At 33.2% G+C, this 26783-nt stretch overlaps 1 long non-coding RNA gene across 1 annotated transcript; it reads right to left on the reverse strand.

Annotated features, from left to right (window-relative positions):
* Positions 1 to 3695: 3695 nt before the first annotated feature.
* LOC145111818 (uncharacterized) lies at positions 3696 to 4737 on the reverse strand. Its single transcript, XR_013710354.1, has 3 exons — positions 4451 to 4737; positions 4112 to 4372; positions 3696 to 4009 (listed from the first exon to the last, which is right to left on the reverse strand). It is a non-coding gene; the product is annotated as an uncharacterized LOC145111818 (long non-coding RNA).
* Positions 4738 to 26783: the final 22046 nt, after the last annotated feature.

A 26783-nucleotide genomic window follows, 5' to 3' on the forward strand; every position in this document is an offset into this window, starting at 1 on the left:
GCTCCAAAGACTCCCAGTGCAAGACCCATTCTTTTTACTGTCATTTCTAAAATGCAGAAGACATTTGATTATTGCCCGCTAACTGTTTGTTAAAATGCTTGAATCAAATATTTCATCCATTCATTTGCACATGATGTCTATTGATAAGTATTTATACCCATTTGGAAATTAGAATATGTAGTTTTGTTAATCTGGTCTGGTGTTGGCCTAATGAGATCTTTATATTTCTCTATTTTGACTTTGCTTATCATTAGTTATTCCATAAACATGATGTCTACTGATAAGTATTTATACCAATTTGAAAATTAGCCAATGTAGTTTTTTTAATCTAGTCTTGTGTTGGTCTAATGAGGAGTTTATTTTCTTTATTTTGACTTTGCTTATGATTAGTTATTACATAAACATGATGATTTAATTTGCTTATGAAATCTGATTTGAATGCTAAACACACGGTAATTACTTCCTATTTTTGAATTGCCACTATTCTATACAAGTAAACATGTTCTTATATATATCTTTGAGTTGCAAACATCATACAGACTTCCTCTATACTTCTAATCACAGGTAATCATATTCTTATACTCTTTTTAGCAAAATTTTGATATGTAATTTGGTAATGGTGAATTTTGGCTTTGGTCTTATCAACAGGAAAAAAGAACACAAGATGGAGACTTGAACCATATAAATGAAACAAGATTGGCTTGATGTATTAAAAAAAACATAAGTTTTAGGAAAGAGGGAGTTCAAGAAGCTGATAAATCTGAAGATACATGATGTCTTCGATGAAAATATGAACCTACAAAGTTTGTCTCCAAAGTCAAAGGTAACAAAAACAATCACTCCACATCGATTTTCTTTAGATTTAGTTGTTTTCATTGTATATGTATATTATTGCACTCTAGTATTCAAGAATCTTAATATTCCATAACATACAACTGAAAGTGTTGTTCATACAATTTAGGAACCAAAAGATGTTTGTTGGGTTCAAGAATATATACATTCTATATCATATACACATTCTGTTAGAATTTTACATTGTAATTGTGCTTTTAGTTAATGATTCTTTAAGAATGTTTTATGTTGGGATGATTTTGGTTGTTATTTGTGAATTTTTTTATTAAGGATTCAACTCCATGATATGACACATAATTTTTTTTTTCAGTATCTTAATTACAGCTTCAATTATTTTTGTTGACATATCATCAAACATTTATAATCTTTCCAATAGAAGTATTGAACAATTTCCTAACCATTATTTATGTTTTATTCCAAAAATTTTGATAATCGTAGCGACAAGATATATCCAGTTTGTAGATTATGGGATACAAAAGTCCATACTCTCTCTACTACGATGAAATTCGAGGCATGGAACTTTGATAATTGACCGAAAGACAGATGATTCATTCCTTGAGAATATTATGCAACAAGTATATTATTCTGTTAGAATATTCAACAAAGAATGTTATATTCTGGTAGAATAATCGACAAAAGAATGCTAAGATTTTCGCCAGCGAGTGCAGGTAAGTCTAGGGTTCAAATTTCATTCTTCTCACAACTTAGATCTGTTTACATCACTAATTCATACCATATTGTGTATATACTGATGGGGTTGATTTCATATGCCAACACAGTGAATTAATTTTGTTTGATTTCATATACCAACATAGTAAAGGTTTGATATCATATGCCAACATAGATTTGTGAAAGCTACTCATCTTGTTCTAGAAAATTGTTTAAAAAGGTAATTAATTTGTTTGTGTATTATTTTGGTTCAATTTGTGATTTTAAATTTCAATTTTTATTGTCCCTCGTTATTGTGTATTTGGAATCTAAAATTATATTAGCAGTAAATACGATACTTTTGAATGTATTCTATGTATTCTGTCAGAATAAAATCTATGTGTTCTGCCAAAATATATTCTATGTATTCTCTCATATTCTATGTATTCTAGCAGAATATATAAAGTGATAGTTAATTACAAGTAACATGTTTTTAACCATTATTAGTTTTTGTTGTATTTGTGATAGGAATGGCTGAAAGAATGTGTTGAAGACCTAAAAGGAATAATTTGAGGAGTGAATAAAGTTTGATCATACTCACATTTTAAGAATGTTGTTATTTTTTAAGAATGTTATTCATTTTTTGTTGATATTCTTTTAGAATATGTATAATTATATTAAAATGTATAAGACTCTTAGTCTGTAAGAATATGTATAATTTGTATTTAAGTTCAGATGTATAAGAATATATTAGAATGTTGTTATTTTTCAACCTCGGATTTAAGAATTTTGTTATTCTTCAATAATATTCTAATAGAATAAAATTCTGAAAAAACATCATTCTAACAAAAAAAATATTCTGATAGAATAAAATCGTTATGTTTACAAATTACGTTAGAAGTAAAATTGAATTAATTTAAAAAATTCAGATTTTTAAATTTAGGAGAATTAATTATCCCTAAAAATCCGAAAATTTCCTTTTATAATTGTAGTTAATTGTCCAAAATACCATTTTGCTAAAATTTATGTGATTATATGGTACATGCTATCCCATTGTAATATCATACACTCTCAAATCATGTCCATTGATTAATTCCACCCGTTGGTCCAGATCTGTGCATTCTAACACACAATAGTTAGTAAAAACAAAATAACCTAAGCATATATATATATATATATATATATATATATATATATATATATATATATATATATATATATATATATATATATTCATTTTGGCATGATAAAATTGTTGATGACATGTAACCATTTATGATTTCCTCTGTCTTACCTACGGTTTCTTTTTCTCTATCCCACATGCGGTTTCATCTCTTCTTTCCAATCTACAATTTCCTCAATCTCATATGTGATTACCTCTCCTCAAATAAGATTGTACATGTGTTTAGTGAATAAGATTACGCATTAACCACCTGAACAATTTCACTTGTGTAAAATGAAGATTATATATTTCAAACCTTAAATACTCTGGGTTAATGGTCCCGGACCGTGATGAAATAGCAGTCTATAAGCGTAATCGAAGTCCATTAAATATCACATGTGATTTTAATGGTTATTTAATCTAAATTTTTATTTTTTTTGCTAAATTTTAAATAATTATACAATTATTTAAATGTTAACTAGGAGGTAAGCCCCCGGGATACGCCGTGGTACAGGTTTTTTTTACAAACATATAATGTACATATTAATATTTCAAATAATCACATAAAAATTGTACATTAATATTAGTGTACTAGGTATAAAACCCGTGTATTACACGGGTTGATTAAAAAATAGAATATCAAAGTGTAATAATAAGTAATTTTAAAATAAAATTTTGAAATAAGAAATGAAGAAACATATTAATTGCAATTTAATATAATATTTATTGTATTTGATACTTTACATATATAAATATAAGTATTATGTGGCTTTTTAATTTTAAAAGTTGAAAAAAACCATAAATTAACATGTAGATATTATTTATTTAAAAAATTTCACAAAATGACAAGTGTCAAAACTTATTAGAGATTGACATATGACAAAATTATCTTCATTTATTATAGTAGATTGTGAAAAAAGTTAACTACGATAAAGTTATTGATAAACCATATCATCAAAAGATGCAGTGATAGTAAGCAACAACAATCTCTTATCCACAAATGTATTTCTTCAGCTCATTGCAGTAGGATCCTCTATACTTATCATCAAACTCAAAAACTCAAACACATGATGTTGTCACATGAACATATAGGCTTAAAATTTGGAACAATATCTTAAAGAATATAAGAATTTGTATGTACGTACACTAATTGCCCTATTGAGTAGGAGCTCAGAGTAAGTCCAGTAAGATTTTCTGAAAACCAAAAAAGGCAGACGCAATTACACCATTTGTTTTAGTTGCCACCTCTATACCAAGGGTATTTCTATCAATCTTGATCATTGTTGTAGGAGTGTCCATGTCTTCAGCTCTCTCCCAACATGCATGATCCTTTGTTACGTCACCCACCTTCATTTCATTGTTTTACAAACAAAGACTTTGAACACATAGAAAACAAAACAAAACAAAACATAGCACTGGAAATAATCAAGTATGTGTATAAGTATGTACCTGAACATATATAACATTTGATTGTAATAGCTTTGAGTATATGATCGGTAGCCCAACGAATTGCTTATTTTTCATTCCCCAACACGCCTTTCATCAACCCACCAAATTCAAGCACACTCCATGATAACATTGTGGTGGTGAACGTCATAGTACATATCTTACTGGACCTAGCATCATTAGTGGGATAAAGGAAAATGGTCATTTAATATAAACTTAATTGATGCAAAGTGCCAGTCTATTGTCCAAGAGATTGACTTGTTCCTGAAAACACAACATAATAATTGTTATAGTAGTATTTTCAAAATGGAAATCATATCAGTTGTAAAAAAAAAAAAATACATGTGGTTGTAGCATGTCTTGTTGGTTTCCCTATTTGACATTCCATTTGTCAAGAAGAAAAGTCCAATCCTCTGCCTCCTTGCAACTTTTAACAATTGTTTAAGAGGAAATGAAAGCCCATTAAAGTATTTGTATTTCCGAGATATTTGCACTCTCATTCTCTTTGTGGAATCAACTATTCTCTTCACATCTTCCACCATAACCATACCATAATCTGACACTATACTTGTAAGTTAAATTATCCTTGGTTAAATAGTTAAATCAAAAGTGAGTTCAAGAAATCTCCAGGTATCAAATAAATAAATAATTGTAAATGTAATGAAAAATCCAACCAAAGATGTCCCATCAATGGATTCCAATGAATGTACAATGTATCAATAATAATGTCATAGTATATTGAAAGAAATCCATTATTATCTAAATTTAGAAATTTCAAAAGTTGCAATCAGTTTATGAACTTTTTTTATGGAACTTATGAGTTGCAAATTTAATGTATATAAACATTTAAATCAATTGCTTTACTGATAAATGTAAGATTTAGTAGCATAATTTGGTTCATTTGTTTATTATATCATGCTACTTTCATCTCTTTCTATTTATTTTAAAAACCGTACCTGTTGTAGCAACAATGCTATAAATATGTTATGGCTTTATCAAGTATAACTTGTTGCTTGAGCTTCAACATGCAGATTAAGGGCAGAAATGTGAACTCTATGTTGCAAATAGTTCCCTACTCAGCCTGAACACCATTCAAAATACAAATAAGTGAAATTACTTTTTTGCCCCTTTCAAATTCCCCATTCTTATACACGAAATTTAGGGTTATTGACATTAAAGTCCTTAAGTTTTTCAGTTTTGTATGGTTTTGTCCCTGCAACGATTTTAGGTGTGTTTATGTCTATTATTTTAGGTGTTTTTGTCATATGTGCCATTTAGCACATTATCTACTGATTTCCAGGTAACAAGAACCCTCTTACTGTTCATCATCTTCAACCTCCCACCATCATCTTCATCAGAAAAAAGAAAGGGAAGAAAAAGCTAAATCGAAAACCCTAAACTCATTTTACTGTTCATCATCTTCTCCATCGTCTCGCTAATCGATTCATCATACATGCCAGAAATCATATTCTTTTTTGAAGAGCCTACATGAAATCGATTAAAAAATAAGGGGCAATAAGGGGTGGGTCTTTGAATCTCGACCCATCGGTCAACAAGAAAAACACACACACACACACTATGTGTTCATCTTAAAAAGCCTAGATTTGTGTTCATCTTCAAAAACTCATCTTTTTAGAATACAAACCTTCAAAGAACATTAGTGGTATAAGTTGATGCGGAGAAGACAATCATATCTGAAATGTTGTTTCCAAAAATCATGTTTGAAATTTGAGTTCTTTGAATGTGTGTGTATGTGTTTTTCAAGAACAAACCCAGAAAATCTAAGTTCTTTGAATGTGTGTGTATGTGTTTTTCAAAAACAAACCCAAATTTTCAATCTGAAATCGATGCACACCAGGTTCTTTTGTTTTGAATCTGAAATCATATCCTTGTTTGAGTTTGTTCTGAAATCTTGAGTTGTTCTGAAATCTTGTTTGAGTTATGAAAAGTTGCAAAAATCTTATTTGAGTTCTGATTTTTTGCTTGAATGTGTGTATGTTTGTGTTACGGTTATGAAACCATGTGTGTTTGTGTAGAGAATATGATGATAGTGTGATGAGCAGTTGGGGTGACCGGCTAACAGGTGTGGGTGACCTACTAACATGTCTTTGACTGGCTAAATGGCAGATATGATTTTTTTTTTCTAAATATTAAGCATAAACACACCTAAAATTGTTGGAGGACAAAACCGTACAAACCTGAAAAACTTAGGGACTTTTATGTCAACAACCCCGAAATTTACAATAAAACCAAAAGTCACATACCTGTATCCATGAAGAGTGAGTGCAATATCCTTTGGCATCTTCCGAGATTCAACAATTCCAATACATTCAGCTTCAAGTTTTCAGTGAACTCAAGACGCTTATAATTGTTATCCAATTTTGCTCTGAAAATATAACACTCTTTTGTCACAAAAAAAAAAAAAAAAACGTATGGGCCAGCCCTCTGGTCCAAGAAAAGATTGAGGTTACGCTGTTTGAGGCCATTATTAATTATGAATTCATATTAAAAAGTAAAAAAAAAAATTTAAATTTTAACTATGGTTGTTTTAATTACCTTACAAACATGTCGTTGTGGATCACACATATTAAGCAACAAATTGTTTAGATCAAAAGTAACAATGTTTTTGGAATGCAAATATTCCATCCCAAAAGTTGCGTCCATATTATGAGCTTTTTAACGACGACCAAGTGACCTTAAATGAGATAAAAAAAATTCATCCCAATTAAGAAACAAAAGGTAACCAAATATTCATGGGGAATAAAAATGATTTTTTTTACCTCTTTTTTCTATTAGGACATGTCTAAGTGATCCATTTCCATAGATTCAGTAACAGTAGCTAAAGTTTCACCAGCTCCACTGGCATACCTCCATAAAATGCAACCACGTTTGGATGATGAGGATTTGAAAGGATCCGTGCTTTTCTCCAAAAATTAGTCGTCTAGACAATTAGAAGTCGATGAGTATTTATAGGAGATAAGTAGAAAAAAATGCAACCACTATAAGGGCAAAATAGTAATTATGAATAGATGTCCCACCGGCCGTTCTTCCTTAGATGATCTCCCAACAAAGCATATTTTGTTGATTCTTTTAATAGCGACATTTGATCCACGCCATCTTCCATATTGTTTCATATGTTCCATATCCTAATTCTCTTATTTCTTCGAGTTCAACATTAAACTATCAATGCAGAATGGCCCATTGCTACCTCCATTATCTGTAGCTGCAACTACCATTAAAATTCTTTACAAATGAAGATGACAAAAATACATATATTATTGAACATTCGAAGCATCCCATAAATATTTGTGGCCTTTACTTGTATAATCTTTATTATATGCATAGATTTTCATTAGTGATTAACCTTTAACTATAACTAACAATAACAATCATCCTTACTTACTTACTAATTTTTTGAATGAAGACAGGGGAGGGACAATTTTGGAGATATATTATTTGAGAAGAATTGATGGTCATACACAGATTGACAACCATTGTAGTTGTTTGTTAGTTCATATTTGGTTAAAATTTTCAATAAAAAGGGAGTAATTATCTCCCAAGTCATGATATATGCATACGAAAAGGAGGTAATTTTCAAAATGGTCTAAAAAATCCCAGAAATTTTTCATTAGAAACTAAACTTGAAGAATTAGATAAATTCAAAAGGTGAGTTTGGTTGAGAATTTACCAGAAAGAAGGAGATTGTCATCAGTTTTTTAAATAGGAAGTAACTCTGTCTGTTGTTGTCGTTTTCCTGTGCATCTAGTGCCTTAGTTATGAGCTTTGACACAAGCCACAAAAGCCAACAAAGAATTTGAAAAATAAAGTGTAAGATATATTCCATATATACATGTGATTACTCCTACGTTATTATAAATGGTGGTATTAACCATCGAACATCATAAAATGAAGCCTTAATATTCTTGTTATCTTGGAAAATGTCAAATGGGAATATGATCTATAGAGTACCTTTCATTATAAAATGGACTCCCAAATCATTAAATGAAGTTAATAAATTATGTGATAGTTATAGTTAGTTGAAGATCAAACTCTAATTGAGCATACATAACAATCCAAACTGAAAGGGTATATTCACATGCTTATGATTTCAAAATCTATCCAACTATAGTCTATGGTAAATGAAAGTATCATAAGCAATCCTAGAAGTTATTTGATAGATCTATTCTTATCAGCAGTTCCATGTGTCCATGATGTATCAGTTTTAACAATCTACACATTCCAATCAGAATTCCAATACAGAGCTAGTTGGTGAACAGTAAAAATCCCAAAAACCCAAATTATTTAAACCTGATAACTCAAAGACACATATTTTCCCAAATAAATTGAAAGAATTAACAAGGAAACAGGGAATCAGATATAAAAAAATAACAAATTGAGTGAGAGAAGGAACTGTTAGTAAACAGAGAAGACAAAGAACCAATAAAATGGAAGTGTTTTATAGAATTCGAGAACCCAAAACATCTTTAACAGAGACAGAAATGATAATTGTCGATGTTCATTTTTCATATCGTAGAACTTGGACTTGACGATAGCGGCGACTTCACCGGAAGATCTTTGAGGGTGACAACCTCCCCGCCAAAATTATAATTTGTGAATGTCGAGTGGAAGTTGGGAGAAGATTTGAAGCAAGAGGACATCAGTGGAGCCCTAATGGAACGAATGTGTAATACCTCAATGATTTTAGGATTTTAGGGTGTCAGACTTAAAGCATGATTTTATCTTCAATAAGCCTTCTTCCAAAAGCATCAAACATTACAGTAAGCCCTAATGAAGTTAGAGAAGACTGGGAATCGGTGGAGACATAAGCGGCCCTTAATCGATTATTTCCTTAGTGACCTTCGAGAAAGTGGGGATAAAATGGTGGAGACAGTCGAGGGAGGGAGACGGTGAATGATATCTATGGCTTTAGTAGAAGATTGAGTGATAGAGGTGGTGGAGGCAGGGAGGGACAAAATGTGATTGGCTCCAAAATCAAGCCACAGCCGATGAACTGTTTATAAGGGGACTTGAAATATATATATATATATATATATATATATATATATATATATATATATATATATATATATGAGAGAATTTCATATATACTAAACATCAAAATATCATATTTGTCCAACTTAAAATCTAATTATCATATATATCCTTGATAAGCTTTTAAAATATCATATTTATCCAAATTATTTTTTTTAATATATTTAAATATTTTTTATAATTATTTTCAATAATTTATAATCATTATATATAAAAAATAAATCTAAAAGGACAAAAATACCCTTGTTTCTATCTTTTGGGAACACTTTCACTTTTCAGAACGGCTCACCACCTTACTCATCCTCGTTCATGTGTTGCAACTCGTTGCAGGTCCAAGGTAGAAGAAATTGCTACTGCAGTTCAACCGGAACAAAAGTTTTGGTCGACAATCCACCAAGTTCAATATGTTCCTCTGGATTATACGCTCAATTATCAACAATGTGATGTTATCTAGGAATTTGATTAGAATTTTTAAATATGTAGATCATTCTGGTAAGATATTCTTCTTAGTTTCCACTAATACGTGTATGAGGCCTGTTTTGTGAATAAAATAAAAGCAGGGGAGGACAGTGGAAGGTGTAAGATAATGTGAATGGTTGTATTTCACAGGTGTTATTGAATTAAGAATTTGTTTTATGATTAATCCTACATGACTATTTCTACATTCTTCAGTTACGTTTACATTTGAAATGGAATCCTATGCAAATTACTTACCCTCCTATCAGGTCTGTAGATTATAGGTAACTAGTTTGCATGATTTCTACATTTGTTTTAAATCAGCAAGAAATTATTTTAGAAACAATTTGTTCAAATTCTACTACTTGGATTCAGAGAAAAGCTACCGAGTTGCATTTGTTAGCGTAGGATAATCAGAAACCATATGTTTCAATTGTATTTCTTGCATTCTCTGGGATATAGAAACTAAAACCACCTACTTGCCTTTTGTTAATTTGTGTTCTTTATGGTCAATGTGCAAAATGGAAGCACGATTGTTAAGGAGTCCAATTCCTTATTTTCCTGGGTAGTAACTTGCCCAATTAGATGAAAGCCAACAACCTATTAAAACAACATAACCTATAATTCTATGCGAATTTACTTTATCTCCTCCTTAGTCGTTTGATGGAATATTAACATTATTCTATTTGCTATTACGACACTTTATAAACTATATATCGAAGCATATAATACAAATTCTTGCTCGAGTGCAACACTTTCTTTTTTCCTTTTCATTTTTCATTCGTCATGTGTATTTCTTCTTAATTGCAATGGAGAAACGTTTCTATTTCTTAAGTTTATTGGACAAATAGTTATATATATTTTTAGGTAAAATGTTGATTGAAAAAACTAATTTGGGTAAATATGATATTTTCAATATTTATGAAGCACATAGATGATATTTTAAACTTTATGATAGGGACATAATAGTCAATTGATAAGAAATAATGATTTAAAATGATTATAAAATGTTGTAAATGGTTTTTGGGCGAATATGATATTTTGGAAGTTTATAAAGGATGAGTATGATATTTAGATATTAGGCCGGTCAAATATGATATTTTGATGTTTATTAAGGGTATATATGAAATTCTCTCTCTCTCTCTCTCTCTATATATATATATATATATATATATATATATATATATATATATATATATACTAGACGAATTCCCGCGCGTTGCGCAGCGAAGATTAAAAATATATTGTTAAAATATTGAAAATATATATGTTTAAAATGGTTATGTTATTGATATTAACTTTGAGATAATATTTTGACAAATATATATATATATATATATATATATATATATATATATATATATATATATATATATATATATATATATATATATATATATATATATAAAAGTAAGTTCAAATAAAAACAGTAAATATTGTGAAACGTAAAAACACTATTTTTATGTTATTATTCTGTAATGAATGTTTTATATGTGTATTGTTAAAGTAATTCTAATATGAATATTAACTTTTGATTAGTGATATATTCATTACAATGTTATTATTCTATTATAAACTTATGTATGTTCATTATTGTAGTAAATTCTAATTTTAGTTTTAAACGTTGACTATTCATTTATTCATTGTTGAATAATGACATAAAGCTGTCGATACCAAATTCATTGCAGAATAATAACATAAAAAAATGTTTTTACGTTCTCACACTATTTACTGTTTTTATTTGAACTATTCCCTATATATATATATATATATATATATATATATATATATATATATATATATATATATATATATATATATATATATATATATAAAATCTCAATTATTTTAAACAATAATATTCATTGACATCAACCCACATTCTTCATTAATAGAATTAAATATAATTATCTATTTAGTATTATTTTTAACAATTATTATTATTGATTAATTATATTTTTACTTATTCGATCATTTTCTAATTTCAATAATGATGTTCATTTAAAATACAATTTATTTATAACTAAATGTAATTTATAATTTAATGTTATTATCATTTAAAATTGTTATTCTTTATTTTAAACCACTTATTATTAATAATATGTTAAAGAAGACTTTTAAGAAACACTTAATATTATTATTAAAATGTGAAACAACACTAAATAATAAAGTGATAAGATAGACAATTTGCATTTCAAAATAGACTTGCATGGATAATATGACATATCCATGTAATTTGATTTTATTATTTATAATTATTGATTATTAATTTTAAAACCACTTGTTATTATTAATAAGTGAAAGAAACTTTTAAAAAACACTTATTATTATAATTAAAATGTTAAACATATACTAAAATATAAAGTGATAAGATAGAAAATTTGTATTTTAAAAAAGGCTTACATGGATAATATGGATAATATGACATATGCATGATTTTTAATTAATTATTGTTTTGAAGCCACATGAACATACAAACATGTATACAACACTTAAATTAAATATTATATATATCACCTTCCATAACATATGATCGATAAAATGAATCTAATCTAATTTACATTAAAATTTCAACCACAACATACAATGATATTCTTAAAAAAAATACTTAAATCAAGAAAATACAAAAAAGAATTAGTATATAACAAACTTACAAATTAAAAACTTCAACATAATAACATGACATGAAAAATTGTTCAAAGCCCTCAAACCAACACAAAAAACTTTAAACTTGTTTTCTTTGTAAATTTTGTATGTGATTTGTATTTTTGTGTGTCTACTGAAAAAGATTGACCTTTTTATAGTAGAGTATTCCTTAATTGTTTATTAAATATATTATATAAGTTATAAAACATTTGAATTGTTAATCATTATTAAGAGAGTTTTGAGTGGTATTCATTAAAATAGGAGGTTTCAAATGCATGAGGTGTTTGCAAATTTTTATGGGGGTTTCAAATGCATGAGGTTCAAGGAAAAATGCTAGGTTTATAAGTATGTATTATACACACACACACACACACACACACACACACACTAGATGTGTGCCTGCGCAAAGCGGCGACACAAAATAGCTCTTTTAGCGAATAGTTTCTTACGGGGAAATACTTATTAGATTTTATTATTAGTTATTATGTAATAAACAATTGCCACTTTTAAATAAAATATTTATGTTTAGACCTTATATTTATATTGCTTGTTTATACTATTGATATAAATTAATTAATATGTGTGTCTAGTTTATGAAATGTAAATTAATTTATATACATGAATTTAATATTTTAAAATTGTTCTTTGAATTTGAATTTCTTAATAACCTACCTAAATTCAAGTCTTCAAATTTTTGGTAAGTATCAATGATTTATTTATGCATAATTGATTTGTACAAAAAAACTTTATAACTTATACCTCTTAAAATTCAAGATATGACTAATACGCTTTATAATATATATATATATATATATATATATATATATATATATATATATATATATATATATATATATAGTTCGGTTCCGGTGAGTACTTAAAAAATGGTGAGTACTGCGAGGACAATTCTCCACCACCAATTTCGTCAAGGGTGCAAACTACAAACCCAAATACTTGGCCGAGGTGCGTTCGCATGCGACCCACGTCCGTGGTAACTAATACGGACTCGAGGATTTAATCACGTGTGACGAACGTCCATAAAACGTCATTTAAGTGGGTTTTATTATTTATTTTTGTTAATTTTCGTTTTTTTATGTATTTTTCTTTATTTTTCGTTAAAAAAATTTTAATTTTTTTAAAAATAGATATATGCTCGGTTTTAACGTTTTTAATTTTTTTTAATTATTATTATTTTTAATTTTTTTTTAAAAATATATTTACTACATATTTGAAGGTAATAATGTTTTTTTTAAATTTTATGATTTTTTTGTTTTTATTTTTTTTTTTAACTAAATATCAGTTTGAGTTTAATAAGAAGAATATTAAAGATTATAACATTTTTCGTTCATACTTTTTTTGAATCATATTATTTTTTGATAATAAAATTTGGAATCAAATTATTTTGAATTGTAATATTTTGAATCAAATCATTTTTTAATCATATGATTTTGGATCAATAATATATTCAGATAAATATATTTTTTGTTCAAAAAAAATAAATTATTATATATTTTGAATTATTTAATTTTGAATCATAAAATATATAATTAAAGACTATAAAAGATTTGAGCCTAAATACTATTAGATCATAACAAATTAAGGATCATAAACAAGACTTTTTTTTTAATTATAAATATCTTGAATCATCACATTTTGGATCATATTATGTTATATATATATATATATATATATATATTTTTAATTAATATTTCTTTAAATTAAAAATAAATACCACGCTTAAGGGTTTTTTTTTCTTTCTTTCCTTTTACTCATTTAACATCCAAACAATTAATATTTGTCGGAAAATGTGAAATCTCGCACATAATTAAAAAAACGTCATATCATCTCGCGAGATATTGACGATAAATAAAATTAAATCTTCACCTTTTATTTTTTTCAATTCTGTGGCAAAATTTTATTTTCACAGTCCTCACTTATTATATATATATATATATATATATATATATATAACATGGTTGCAGAAATCATTAATCGTTAGCTAGTCGGTGGACTGAGGATTATGGATTAATCGAGGGCCATTAATTATTAAAAAAGTTATTCAAAAATTTATAAATTTAACTTTAATCTTACGATATAAGTAAATAGGCATAGAAGTTTAATAATAACTTAATAAGTTTAACAAGTACACAAAATCATCATCTAACAAATCCATCATAAGTTTAAATATCTCAAAAATAAGCGCACATACTTAAAATGTTTTGAATTTTCTTTGACAAAGTTTGGCCGATCAGGTCTGATTAGCTCCGAATAGGTTCGATTAGGCGGCGATTAGGTCTGACTTTGACCTGCGTTGACCAAGCCGATTAAAGTGACCGATTAGCAAAAAATATTATCGGTGAAGGTCCGATAAATGATTAGGCGGCGATTAATCGGCCGATTTGGCCGATTTCTGCAACATAATAATAATTTTGTCTTTTCTTTTATTCCAAACGTTAAATAACAATTTAAGTTTTAAACATTATTTTAAAATTTATTTAATCAGTATATATTTATTTAATAAATTTGTCTTTTCTCCTCAGACCCATATACAATTTCTTCAATCTCATATATGAGGTTGTATAAGTATTTAGTGAATAAGATTATGAATTAACCACCTGTGCAATCTCAATTGTATAAAAATGAAGATAATATATTTCAAACCTTAAATACTATGGGTTGATGGTCTGAGCCCATGAAGAAATAACAATCTATAAGTGAAATCGTTGTCCATTAAATACCGCATGCAATATCAATGGCTATTTGAGCCATTTTTTTTGATAATTTTTAAATAATCTATCATTCTTAATAAATTAGTTAGTCTTTGCAATGTGTCACTATATTAGTCATGTCACCATGTGTCGCTTCATTAGCCATGTCACCACGTGTCGTATCTTCATTAGCCATTTTCCCGCCTAAGATATCATATAAGCTATGATTAATTATTTGCTAAAAAATCGAGCATATCATGTCATAAAATCAGGCCATAAAGTTTTATGATAATTTGGTTTCAATGGAAGTTAAAATTTGAAAATTTGCATCTTGCCGAAATGTTCGTCAGTTTTAAAATCGCATATTTTATTTAAAAATCACAAGTTTTAAATTGAATCTTATAACATCCAATAAAATTTTCATTTTTAAAACCATTCTAAAACCATAGATTACACAAAAACATAGTTCCAAACCAAAATCATGAATCAGAGTATCCCAAAATCATAACCCAATAAAAATCCATAATGATGTTCACAATCGTGGCTTCACCTTGCCCCTATCATCTGATGTATTTGAAACCATAAAATCAAACTATAAGGTAAAACTTAGTGAGTCCCCCCCCCCCCCCCCCCCAAAAAAAAAAAAAAAAAATCACCACACAAACATATAACATCATGCATATTGGGTCCACAACCATCAGACTCGATTACCCCTGAGCCCACATCATAAGTCTGGATTGCTCCCGAGCCCACAACATAAGTGTGGTTTGCCTCCCCGACCCACAACTTATGTCTAGATTGCTCCCAGGTTTGTTGGCTTCCGCACAGAGCAGTATTGCCTCAACCAAATTGCACTATATCGACATATGCAACAGTGTGAGAACAAGGATGATCTGGTTGCGCAGGGACAAGGTTTGAAAACTCAAACCTTGAGTTAATGCTTAAGATCAATGTCTGCTACTAACTTAATGGTTCCAGTCAAGTCTGGCAGGACCAGTCAAGACTAAATATGAAAATCAACAAAATACTTCAAGTATCAAATATAAGACAATGAATATGATCAAGTAAAGATAATAAATGAACACAAGGAATGTTTGAAAGATAGATTAGAGAGAAAGGTGCAAGTGAAGTAAATGTAAAAATATCTATCTTTGGTGAAGCAATCCGTCGTTTGATATTGTCATTGAATGCTCCTTAAATAGGAGAATGTGTTACATCGTACTAACCCAAAAACATACATAGGATCGGATAATAGAGCTACTCCTGACACTCTGATTATCTAACTTGATAAAAGAGACTAAGTCCTATTATACGTTACATCAAACAAAATGAAAAAGTTAATTAATACAGACGAAAAAGTAAATTTGAACATCCACCAATCTTCACTTCGGACATCAAACAGACTCCGGACCACAAGTTGACTTCGGACAAAGAACTGACTTCGGAACTGTGCTGACTCTGGAACATACAAAGGGTAGAGATTGCTAGAGGTTCACTTGTCAGGTTCCAACAATCTCCCCCTAAGTGAACTTAGCAATCTAGTCAGTTCTTCTTGAATCTTCTTTGGTGAATACGTATGCCTGGTATAACCATTCTCCGACCCCAATGTACCATTGTAGCTGACTGATGAACTTGGTCTTCACGTGCTCAGAAGCTTCGGACTTGGATGCTTGACTAATGAACTTCTGAAGCGCCTTGGTGGGAACCAGGTGTTTGTCTTGAACTCGGAAGAAGTCCTTCTGATTTGATTTTCTTTGATGATAGACAAAACCAAGCACTGGCTCATCGATGAGGCCTTCTGCCAAGATTTCAGCTTCTGACAATTTAAAGTTGATTTTGGCCAAATATTCTTTTGTTCCGAACAGATGGGCCAGTTCATAGTCACATCTGCAGAATTAAGCAACGTAGTCCTTGAGGAAGCTTAGAGCAACGTGATAAGCTCCCATACTGAGATCAACTGACTGAATGCTTCGGAAGTGAGCAACAATAGTCAAAATGTCGTTTGGATTGATGGCAGGGAAGTCAACATCAGTAATGGTCTTTTGAATTGGTTTGTTCTGGAAGATGTGATACCGGAACAACACGCAGTGGAGTTCAAACTTAGTCAGGATCTTCCTTCCGAAACCGGAAATTTTCGTGATCCTTTTCCGAGACCAGACTTCTTTAAGAGGAAGTGAGTTCTTGGCATAAAAACTCTTCAGTCTTTCACGCTCAGTTCAGATGATCAATTGCGGATCATCTTCAAGATGAAGATGAGAAAATTTGGTGTAGAACTTGCTGAAGGGAGAGATAGGCAGGTCAATTTGGTCCAAATCTTGATTCGGAAGATCATAGTACATAAAGGGCACTATGTCTACGTCCTTCAAGATTCCATCTCTGCAAAGCGGAGAGATACCCAACATCGGATGAGGATTATCATCCTTGAAGGATTGGATCCGGATGCTATTTTCCAGGGCTATGTTAATCTCTTCTTGGGACCAGCCACTTCTTTCAGTCAAGTGCAGAGCGGTGTATGAGAAGTCTGAAATGGGCTTCTTTCCCTTGTCCTGTTGTTTGTTGAGGACGGAAAGAACTTGTTGCATGCTCTCATCGATGACAACTTTTGGAGGAGAGTTTGGCAGAGGCTCTTCCGGAATATCATCTGGCTTCCGGAGAGGAGAACCTTCATTAATGGGGACAATTTTTGGAGCTGGAATAGGAGGCAGCATTGAGGTAGTGGCTCGGAAGGCATCAGCAGTTAGTTTGCTTTTGACCTTAGCCATTTCTATGCTCTTGTGGAGGACTTCAGCCACAGTGGATGGCCATGATATTGCTGACCATATTCTTTGTTCTTCCTCCGTAAGGACCTTAGCAGGAAACTTCCTTGGAGCTTGCAAACCTAACACTCCATTTGTGACAAACACATCTTCATCCTCACTATCATTGTCATCATCAGTTCCTAGAAGTCCAGAAATAACTTGGACTTCATCATCGGAATTTTCATCTCGAAGCTGATATTCTGAGGCAGATCTCCATGGTTGATGTCTATAACTTGGTCCTTATCCCCCTCTTGCATCGGTGAACCTCGGAGCCGGTGCAAGCAAAGCAGACTCCTTCAGGTCCGAAAATTTATGAAACACCTTTTGGAAACTGGTGTTGAGCTGAAGAGTGAGAGCATCGTAGGCTTCAGCAGTGGGAGCTTGAGCTTTAAGGTGATCAAATAGTTTGGAGAGAATAGAGAGCATCTCATCGAACTTGTGGTTTGGAACATCCACAATGTTCCGACACGCTCTAAGAAGCTTGATTAAGACCTGCTGCATGATGAGATTCATCTCATCCTTCTTCGGATCGCCTTCTCTAATCACTGAATCTGCTTCTCATGACGAATATGAGTCTGCTTAATGAGTTCGTTGGAAGCATTGAGCATATCGTCATGGACCATTAACATATTGGTGATTGTGTCAAGGTAGTGATCAACACTTTCATCGTATTTATTCTCAACTTCCTCAATGGTGTGCTTGAGCCTTAAGGAAATGAGTTGATATAACTGAGCTTCTCATTCCGTAGTGGTGGGTCCGGACGTGTTTGTTGCAGACAAGGATTTTTAAATTGCATCCTGTTTGGAATCCAGCCCGGAAACCTTGACATTAAGTCTTGTGTTGAGTCCAGCCACAGAAGCTTCTATTGCATTGACTTTCTTCATGGTATCGGAAACAGAGTCTCGGATTTCAAGGAGGGAAAACGGATCAACGTAGTTACCTGCGGAGGATCCGGTGTCCGAAGTGGAATCCTGGGACTTGTTCTTGTCATCTTCTTGATTGCGTGGTTGTTTCGGAGAGTTAGGAGGAGTGGGAACAACATTGATGTTCTTAGGGGTGGATTCAGTTTCACCTTCAGGAGTGACTTGGACGTATTCCTCTGTATTGAGTTGTTCATCAACAGGTTCTAAAGAAGATGAGGAGAGTCCAAAATCAAAATCTGGCCTAGATGAGGAAGGCTTGGAAAGAAATGGAAATGAGGAAAACAGCTTAGGAGCAGCGATTGAGGCTCCTTCATCATTAAACATCACTTCATCAGATAGTTCTTCATTGGGATCAGAATGCATGACATCATGAGGTGGATTCATGGGAGTTTCGCCAGTAGCAAATTCCAAGTCAGCTACATGATCAGTAGGGACAACAAAAGGCATGTTGCTTTGGATTGCCCTATTCCTCATGGAAATGAGGGTTGCTTCCACCTGAGGTCTTGTGAGCTCCGGATGCCTTGATTTGGCCCTGTCAACAAAGTCTTCCCACAATGGATCGTTAACTCCTGGTTGTCCAGTACCCCTACCGAGTATCAGACCAGTTGAGGCATCTGAGGTTGGAGGGACTACTCCAGCCTCAGAATGCTTGGGGTTCGGAACAGGGGTTTCGGACCGTACATGTGTAGAAGAAAGTGGGATATCAAAAGTGACACGTGGGTTTGTTCTAGGGGGCAAGGAACTTTGTTCAACACCAACATCACCTTGTTGGGAAGGTGATGGTGGATTATTATGAGACTCCCTGTGAGGGTATACATGTGATTTTGAAACTCCGAGGGGTACCTTGGAAGAGTGGGTAGGTGGGGTAGAAGGATGGCCAGAGTCAACCGGAGTGTCATGGGCTCCTTCCTTTTGAGATGAGGAACCAACTTTGGTTCTCTTTTTGGCTTTTGGCTTTGAGGGAGAAGTCTTCCTTTTAGCTGACTTCTTTTTCTTGCCTCCGGAAGGAACTGCCTTGCCCTCGTCCGAGATGGGCTCAACAGATACATGGGTAGATTGTGTAGGGCAATACACAATCGAAGTCTCTAAGTGTTGCTTCAAGCAAATGGACTCATACGGAATTAGGGCCAGCATATGTTCAGGTAAACACCTAATAGGTCCGAACGGCTTTTGGTCCGGAAGGCGATAGGACTTAAGAGTTTTGAATGAGAGAAATACCTCTTCCGGAATGACATTGACTGGAATTGGTTCACAACGTTCCTTGTACAATATTTGAATGGTGAGAGCCCAAAATCTAGGGCTTGAAATCTCATGAGGCTTGCGATTGATGGCAAACTTCCGAAAGTCTTGCCATAGTACTTCGGTAAAATCAACTGTGTTTGTTCTTCCAGAGTAGATGTTGTAGACCGCTAACAGCCAAGAAATTCAGGAATTGAAGTACCCTTACCGCCATGTTTGCCTGATAAACCTCGAACAATGAGTGCATCAAAACTGTCCATAACTCTGAGACTGCCGATTTCTTGAAGTTCTTGGCTTTGTACTCTTCACTATACCAAATGTGATTTAGAAACGACTGAAACTCTTCAGCCGTGGGTTCTTGAACTGTGAAGTTTGCTGGGTTTTCCGCAACCCCAATATCCTTCAAGAATGTTGATTTGGGAATGGGTACAATTCGATCTCCAGTAATGCGTGTTTCAAGTACTCCATCTTTAACTTTGATGCGATCGAAGGCTAAGTGCAGTAGAGAAAGAGGAATGGGAGGGTCTGTAACCTTCGTGAGGGGCACAAAGATTGGATGATGAGCGATGAACTCAATCATCACTCGAATCGAATCATCGTAGTCGTTTGGATCGAGTGAGAACAATTGAGTAATGTCCCTGAGAAAGGGTTCTATGGACATTGATGATGATGAACCCTTGGAATATTTCTTGTTAGTAGTGGGTTTTGAGATTTTGGGAGCAATTTGGGATTTTTGGTGGGAGAAGAAGAAGACGCCATTGATGAACAAGTTGAATGCTTGAAGAACAGTTTGAATGCTTGAAGAAGATGAGTTTGAGGATTTTGTGCGCGTAAAGAGGTAAAAGAGGGTTTAAGGAGTTTTTATAGGTGATGGAAGTGGGTCGGGTCAAAAATTGTAATGATGAAATCCGGATTGGGAAATGGGGTGTATTTAATGATTTGCCGTTTTTGGTGTGAATTGACCAGTGGTGACGAAAGTTTCTATTGGCTCAAGGAAAAAATTAGAAACGTCGTTTGAGTGATGGGATGTTTGCTTTTCGGAGACGTGCATTTGTGGAGCGGATTTCGAGGGAGAAAGGATAAGTATCGACAAAAGTAACAGTTGGAAAACGTTTCATCTTAAAAACTGTTAGGATTAAAATCCTTAAAGATCGTTTAGATTCAAAACAAGTAAAAGCAAGAACACAATGCTAAATGATTAAGTGTCACGTCTCAGAAGAACTCGATAAAGAATTGCTACTGTAGAGGCGTGATTAAGGTTACAGAATAATTATCATAGATGTTCAAATACGATGCATGCGTGCATCTTAAATACTCTAACCCTAGAATTAAATATGAGTGGACAGGCCCAACTCGTTTAGAAGAAAAACTAAATTAAAAAGGCCCAAAGACGCAATACTATAATCTCAACAATCTCCCCCTTTGTGTCATTTGAGGTGAGGAAACATCAATTCTTGATTCGCTTCTGAACTTCAAACACCTTCAGAATTATGTTCAGCAATGCCTTGCGAACCTGGATATACCAACAAATCATATCCAAAAAGCATTTCTTATCACCAACACTGTTGCCTCTGAATTTATTTGTCATACTCAGAATATGCTCAAGAAGTGGAGTACATGTTTTTAGCATCAAGGAGGAAGCAAGCCTTGTGATAATCAGAGTCATTACGATCTCGTGCCTGAAAAACCATATACCATCCATCCTTGTAAATCTTTCCAAGTTTCAGCTTCTCAAGATCTTTAGGATACTCTTTGGGAACTGCAGAAGGCTTCTTTTGCAGAATTGTGGCTATCTCAATATCCATAGTTCCCACCTCTTGAATATATGAAGTGATCATCAGCTTGAGGTGATTGACAATAGGTTCGTACTTCTGTTCTTCTCGCATCAAAATATTGTAGAGCATGATCCAGTCGTAAGGATTGACACATGGCAAGTCTGCGAGAGTGAATTCATGAACTTGACTCGCAGTACCTCTGACAACTTTGAATTTTGCATTCGGAAAACTGTCAGTTTCGGTAGGTCCAGTGACCTTCACTGTCGTTATTTTTCTCGCGCTCCATATTTCGTATTGGGGCTTCATGTGTTTGAGATAGAAGGCGAAGAGAAGTTTATCAACTCCATTGTCAGAAGAGGGAACATTCACAACCTTGATATAAGAGTGAAACTTGAAGGCCTTCGGAGTCATTGGAAGATCCAGTTGTGAGTCTTGAGTGTTTTGAATATCAAAGGACACAACAGGTTCTAACCAATATTGGCTAGGCATATCAACTACTTCATTCTGAAGACGCTTCAAAGTCCACTTTGGAAACAAAAGTTTTCTGCTTTCAAGTGTGATTTGAGCTTCTTTTTCTGCCTTCTCCTTGGCATCAGCTTCTCGTATGATTCTTTCATGTTCGTCCATCTCATCTTCACGAGCCTTTCACCTTTTAAGTTCTGCTTCATCAAACTCTTCTTCTTCTTCATTATCAATAATAGGATCATCAGAGAAAAGTTTCTCTTTACCCTTTGGATCAGATTCGCTTTTAACAACAAGCTTAACAGTAGGTTTTGGCTTCTCAGTAGTTGGCTTTGTTTGATCTCCCCCTTGTTTTGGAGTTATCAGCAAGAATAATACTGGTGGTGTGGAAAGTTGAGACTGTAGACAACAGAGCATCCTTCATCACTGGAATAGTAAAGTTGTCGATTGCCCACTGAACGATAATGGACCAAAATCGTGCACAGGAGACTTCACTGTGACGAGTGGTTGAGAGTGTGCTTTGAATCACATGAGCCCATAGAACAGCTCCAAAATCGACATTCATACCTGCATAAACCCCATAAATAATTGCCATGAACAATTTACTGGTATAATCAGAACCTGTAATCCTTTCAAAGAACGCCTTGAATAGAAGAGTGAAGAGACCATTCCACTGTGGGGGCAGGTTAGGTTTTCGGAACTTGGAGACAGCAGTTAGGGTTTCTTTGTACCCCATTTGGTAGAACATCTCTAACAAGGCACCATTGGAGACGGACTGAGGGTTGATCATATCTGTTGTTTGAGGAAGCCCGAGAATCGTATAGAAGCGGGATTTGGTGATGGAGGTTTTTCGATCAAGGATTTCAAAAGTTATCTTGTTCTCTTCCTTAACAAAACTGGCAGAGGAGTATGCTTTAGACAGTAGAGACATTAGAACCGCCTCCATCTTCGTCAGAGCGACAACCAATGGAGAATACTTCAGGCATTCGACGATCGGTAAAAGATAAGGTTCATACTTGTAGGGGTCGAGATCAATCACCAAATTTTGATGTGGTTTGATTCCAAGAAGGGATGATTGAGCAGTCTGATCATGAGCAGATAACAACCATTGTTGAGAGATTGAAAGAAAGAAGATGAACAGTAGATGCTTTGATCGCCGGAAATCTTTGAGAAAAATATGGGAGTGGTGGTGAGAAATAAACCGCTCAAATCCTTATATATGATGTGTTTGGTGAGACAAATCAGGAGAGAGAGTGCATCGGTTGCTGAAAAGACGCCTGTAAAAGCGTGACTGACAGCTGTTGACGTCAGAAACGTGTGTGAGGCAGCGTAAAAGTAGCTTCACGCGCCCAATTCAAATCTTATCCTGAAATGTAACCGTTTGAAATTCTCCCTTTCACATGTATTACATTGCAAGCCCTTTCAAAGTGAGACTAGAGCTTTCGTTTTCAAGTGTTATTGATAAACCTGAGAAACTCAAATGAACCATAAGAAAAATGAACCAGACTTGGGAAAATCACTAGGATCTTCGTGCAAGGGTGTGCCAAAGAAAAAGAAATAAACCAATATATATATGTGGGATTTTGTGATGTCTAAATAAAGACACGAAACTATGGATCCCGGGCAAAGATCTCTTCCTTCAAAGTCAAGAGAGACTAAGAAGTGTCTGTGTGGTTTCCCGTTGAAATACGATCAAATGTTTGATAAGAAACATTGAAAGGCATCTTTTAATTAGGCTAAATGGGTGGCTTAACCTCCAACCAAACAACGAACTTGATATAAGTAAGAATGTTGGATGAAGTACTCGTGTGACCAGTGTAGTCAGTGGAATGGGTAGGTTTGGAATTATTTTGGTGACAAAATTAAATCTTGAAATCTCAAAAAAAAAAAAAAACTGGATTTTATGGGAAGAAGTGTCTTAGGATAAGAACACATCATTAAGATATCACAAAAGAAAAAGAGATTTCTTGGTACAAACCACAAAAATGGCTTTCGTTAATTCCATGGTGAAAAACTTGAACATTTAATTGTTCACCGTCAATTCAATTAAGTGTGTTGGATTTTGGGTTTCACTCAGTTCATGGTGGACGAAGCTAATATCATTAGCACAGAAGTTGTGTAACCATAAATCTCAGTGGTATAGCTGAGAGTCTCAAGGGTTACATTCATGAGTGCGAAGGCAGTGGTGAAGTGTGAAGGTGGTTCCAGAGAAGCGAATGTACCTCTGCTATGCGAAATTGACTAAGCAGATAACTCTTAACACAAAGTGAGAAGAGTAAGGTAGCTCATGACTAATGTGAATTTAACAGCCTGGTTGGGAAGAAAAGATTGGTAGAATCGATTCATTAAGGCTTCACATCGAGTCTTATGAGGCTTCAGACAACATGCAGCTAGGGATGAGCAAAGGGCCAGACCCGGACCGGACCGGTCCGAAGACCGAAAACCCAAAGTCCGAAAATCGTGAATTACCTTACCCTAAAATCGGACCGTTTTTGTGTGTATCGGGTCCGGGTTCGGTCCGGTCCGGTTCCGGGTATTAAACCGGGTTTCGGGTTTTGGACCGAATTGGACCTTTTTTTGTAACGGTTGAATGCGATGGAGAGTTGGAGGGTCGAACCCAAAAAAAATTGTCGCTGCCGTGAACTATGGAAGAGCCGCACAAAGGTTTTTTTTTAGTTGTCGCTCGAATGGATGAGCCTCACAATTCCTAAAAAAACTAATAGTAAATGAATGTTCATGTTTTTTAGAAAAAAAAGCCTAATAAATAATATTACGATAGATACATTACGGAATATCCAATTTGGTGAGACATGTGGTACTCAATTTTAATACGCAGTCACATTAGATACATTATTTTTTGTAGCAATAATTTATAATTCAATAAAAGCTTTATCACATTAACTAATAAGTCAATATTATTATTTATATATTCTAAAATATGTATAAAAGGAATTAAGGTGAAAATGTTTTCTGGTCCGGTCCGGGTTAAATCGCGTATTCCGGGTACGGTCCGGTCCAAACCCGAAGCCAGAATAGTGGTAAAAACAAAACCCAAAAACCGGCCCACTAATCTGAATATTCGGTCCGGTCCCGGTTTTTTCCGGTCCGGTCCGGTCCAACGGGTTATATGCTCATCCCTACATGCAAGAGCATGCTTCTAGGGACACTTAGCTAATACATAGATAAAGAGATTTATACCTGCCCTATCACACAAATTGAGATATGATACGAATCTGTGCCTCCATGATCTTCTTAAGATATTTTTGGTGTTTTTGAGATTTGTGAAAATAAAAAATAAATAAATAAAAAAAATAAAAAAAATAAACACAAATAAAATATTTTTGTATTTTGAGATTATCTGAAAAAGAATTAAAAACAGAAAAGATTGAAAGATGAAATAAAGATAAGAAATAATATACATAAAGTACAAAAGGATATTGGAAAATCCGAACCACGAATGAACAGTTGACTGCGAATTACTACGAGCGTTCGCACCGATTCACAGTGTTAAATAGATGGTGAATGAACAGTGGATTGCGAACTACTGCGAACGTTCGCATTGATTCGCAGTGTAATCATTATGTATGCGAAAGTGGTTTCGGAACATATTCAACTTCCATCATTCCTAGGCCTTGAAGAATTCTATTGAAGGTTGTTTCAAGCAAGGCTTTTGTGAATATGTCAGCTAACTGATCAGAGGATCTTACGCAGTGAATTTCAACATTGCCATCTTCTACGTGATCCTTAACAAAATGATACCTCAGTGTTATGTGTTTCTTCTTTGAGTGTTGCACTGGGTTGTGACAAATGCGAATGACACTTTCGAAGTCACAGTATAGTGGGATTCGTTTCATGCTCAAGCCATAATCACGAAGTTGGCTTTGAATCCAAATGACCTGGGATGTACATGAGGCAGCAACTATATACTCAACTTCAGCTGTTGATAGGGACACACACGTTTGCTTCTTGGATTGCCAACTGATAAGTTTGCCATCGAGAAATTGGCATCCTCCGGTTGTGCGCTTTCTATCGAATCCACATCCCCCAAGCAGGGCCGGTCCAAGACAATATGAGGCCCGGGGCAAAATACAAAATGGGGCCCTTCATGACATCTATGAATACTTTTATTAACTAAAGAAAATAATACAATTGTAGGGTGGGGATTCCCCAACTATAAAATTAAAAAAAAGCTTCCCAACAGGATCAAAAGCCACCAAACAGCTTAACAACTATTAAATATAAAACAAACAAAGAAACATTATGAACCTTCCTAATACATAAACATAACAAAGAAAAACTAAAAAAATTACATTTACCAATTTTTTAGATGCAAACTTATCGATTATTCTATCAAATTCAATATCATCTAGCAAATCTTTCTTAATTCGTAGTGTGGCAAAACTATTCAATCTTCTTAATTTTCTAATCTGCTTTAAGAAAGTGAAATGCAACAGAAATCAGAAATACAACAAATATCTGGAATTTAGAATGAGACAATGTAAGAACAAGAATCAATATTTGCATCAGATTATAAAAAATCGAATTTAAAAGTCTAAGATCGAAATTTGTATAATTGTATTCAATTGTAAGAAAAAAATCGAAATTTGAATTAGATT

This window comes from Lactuca virosa, chromosome 5 (assembly GCF_052849685.1).
Source record: "Lactuca virosa cultivar CGN04683 chromosome 5, Lactuca_virosa_CGN04683_v6, whole genome shotgun sequence".
In the NCBI taxonomy this organism is placed as follows: Eukaryota; Viridiplantae; Streptophyta; class Magnoliopsida; order Asterales; family Asteraceae; genus Lactuca; species Lactuca virosa.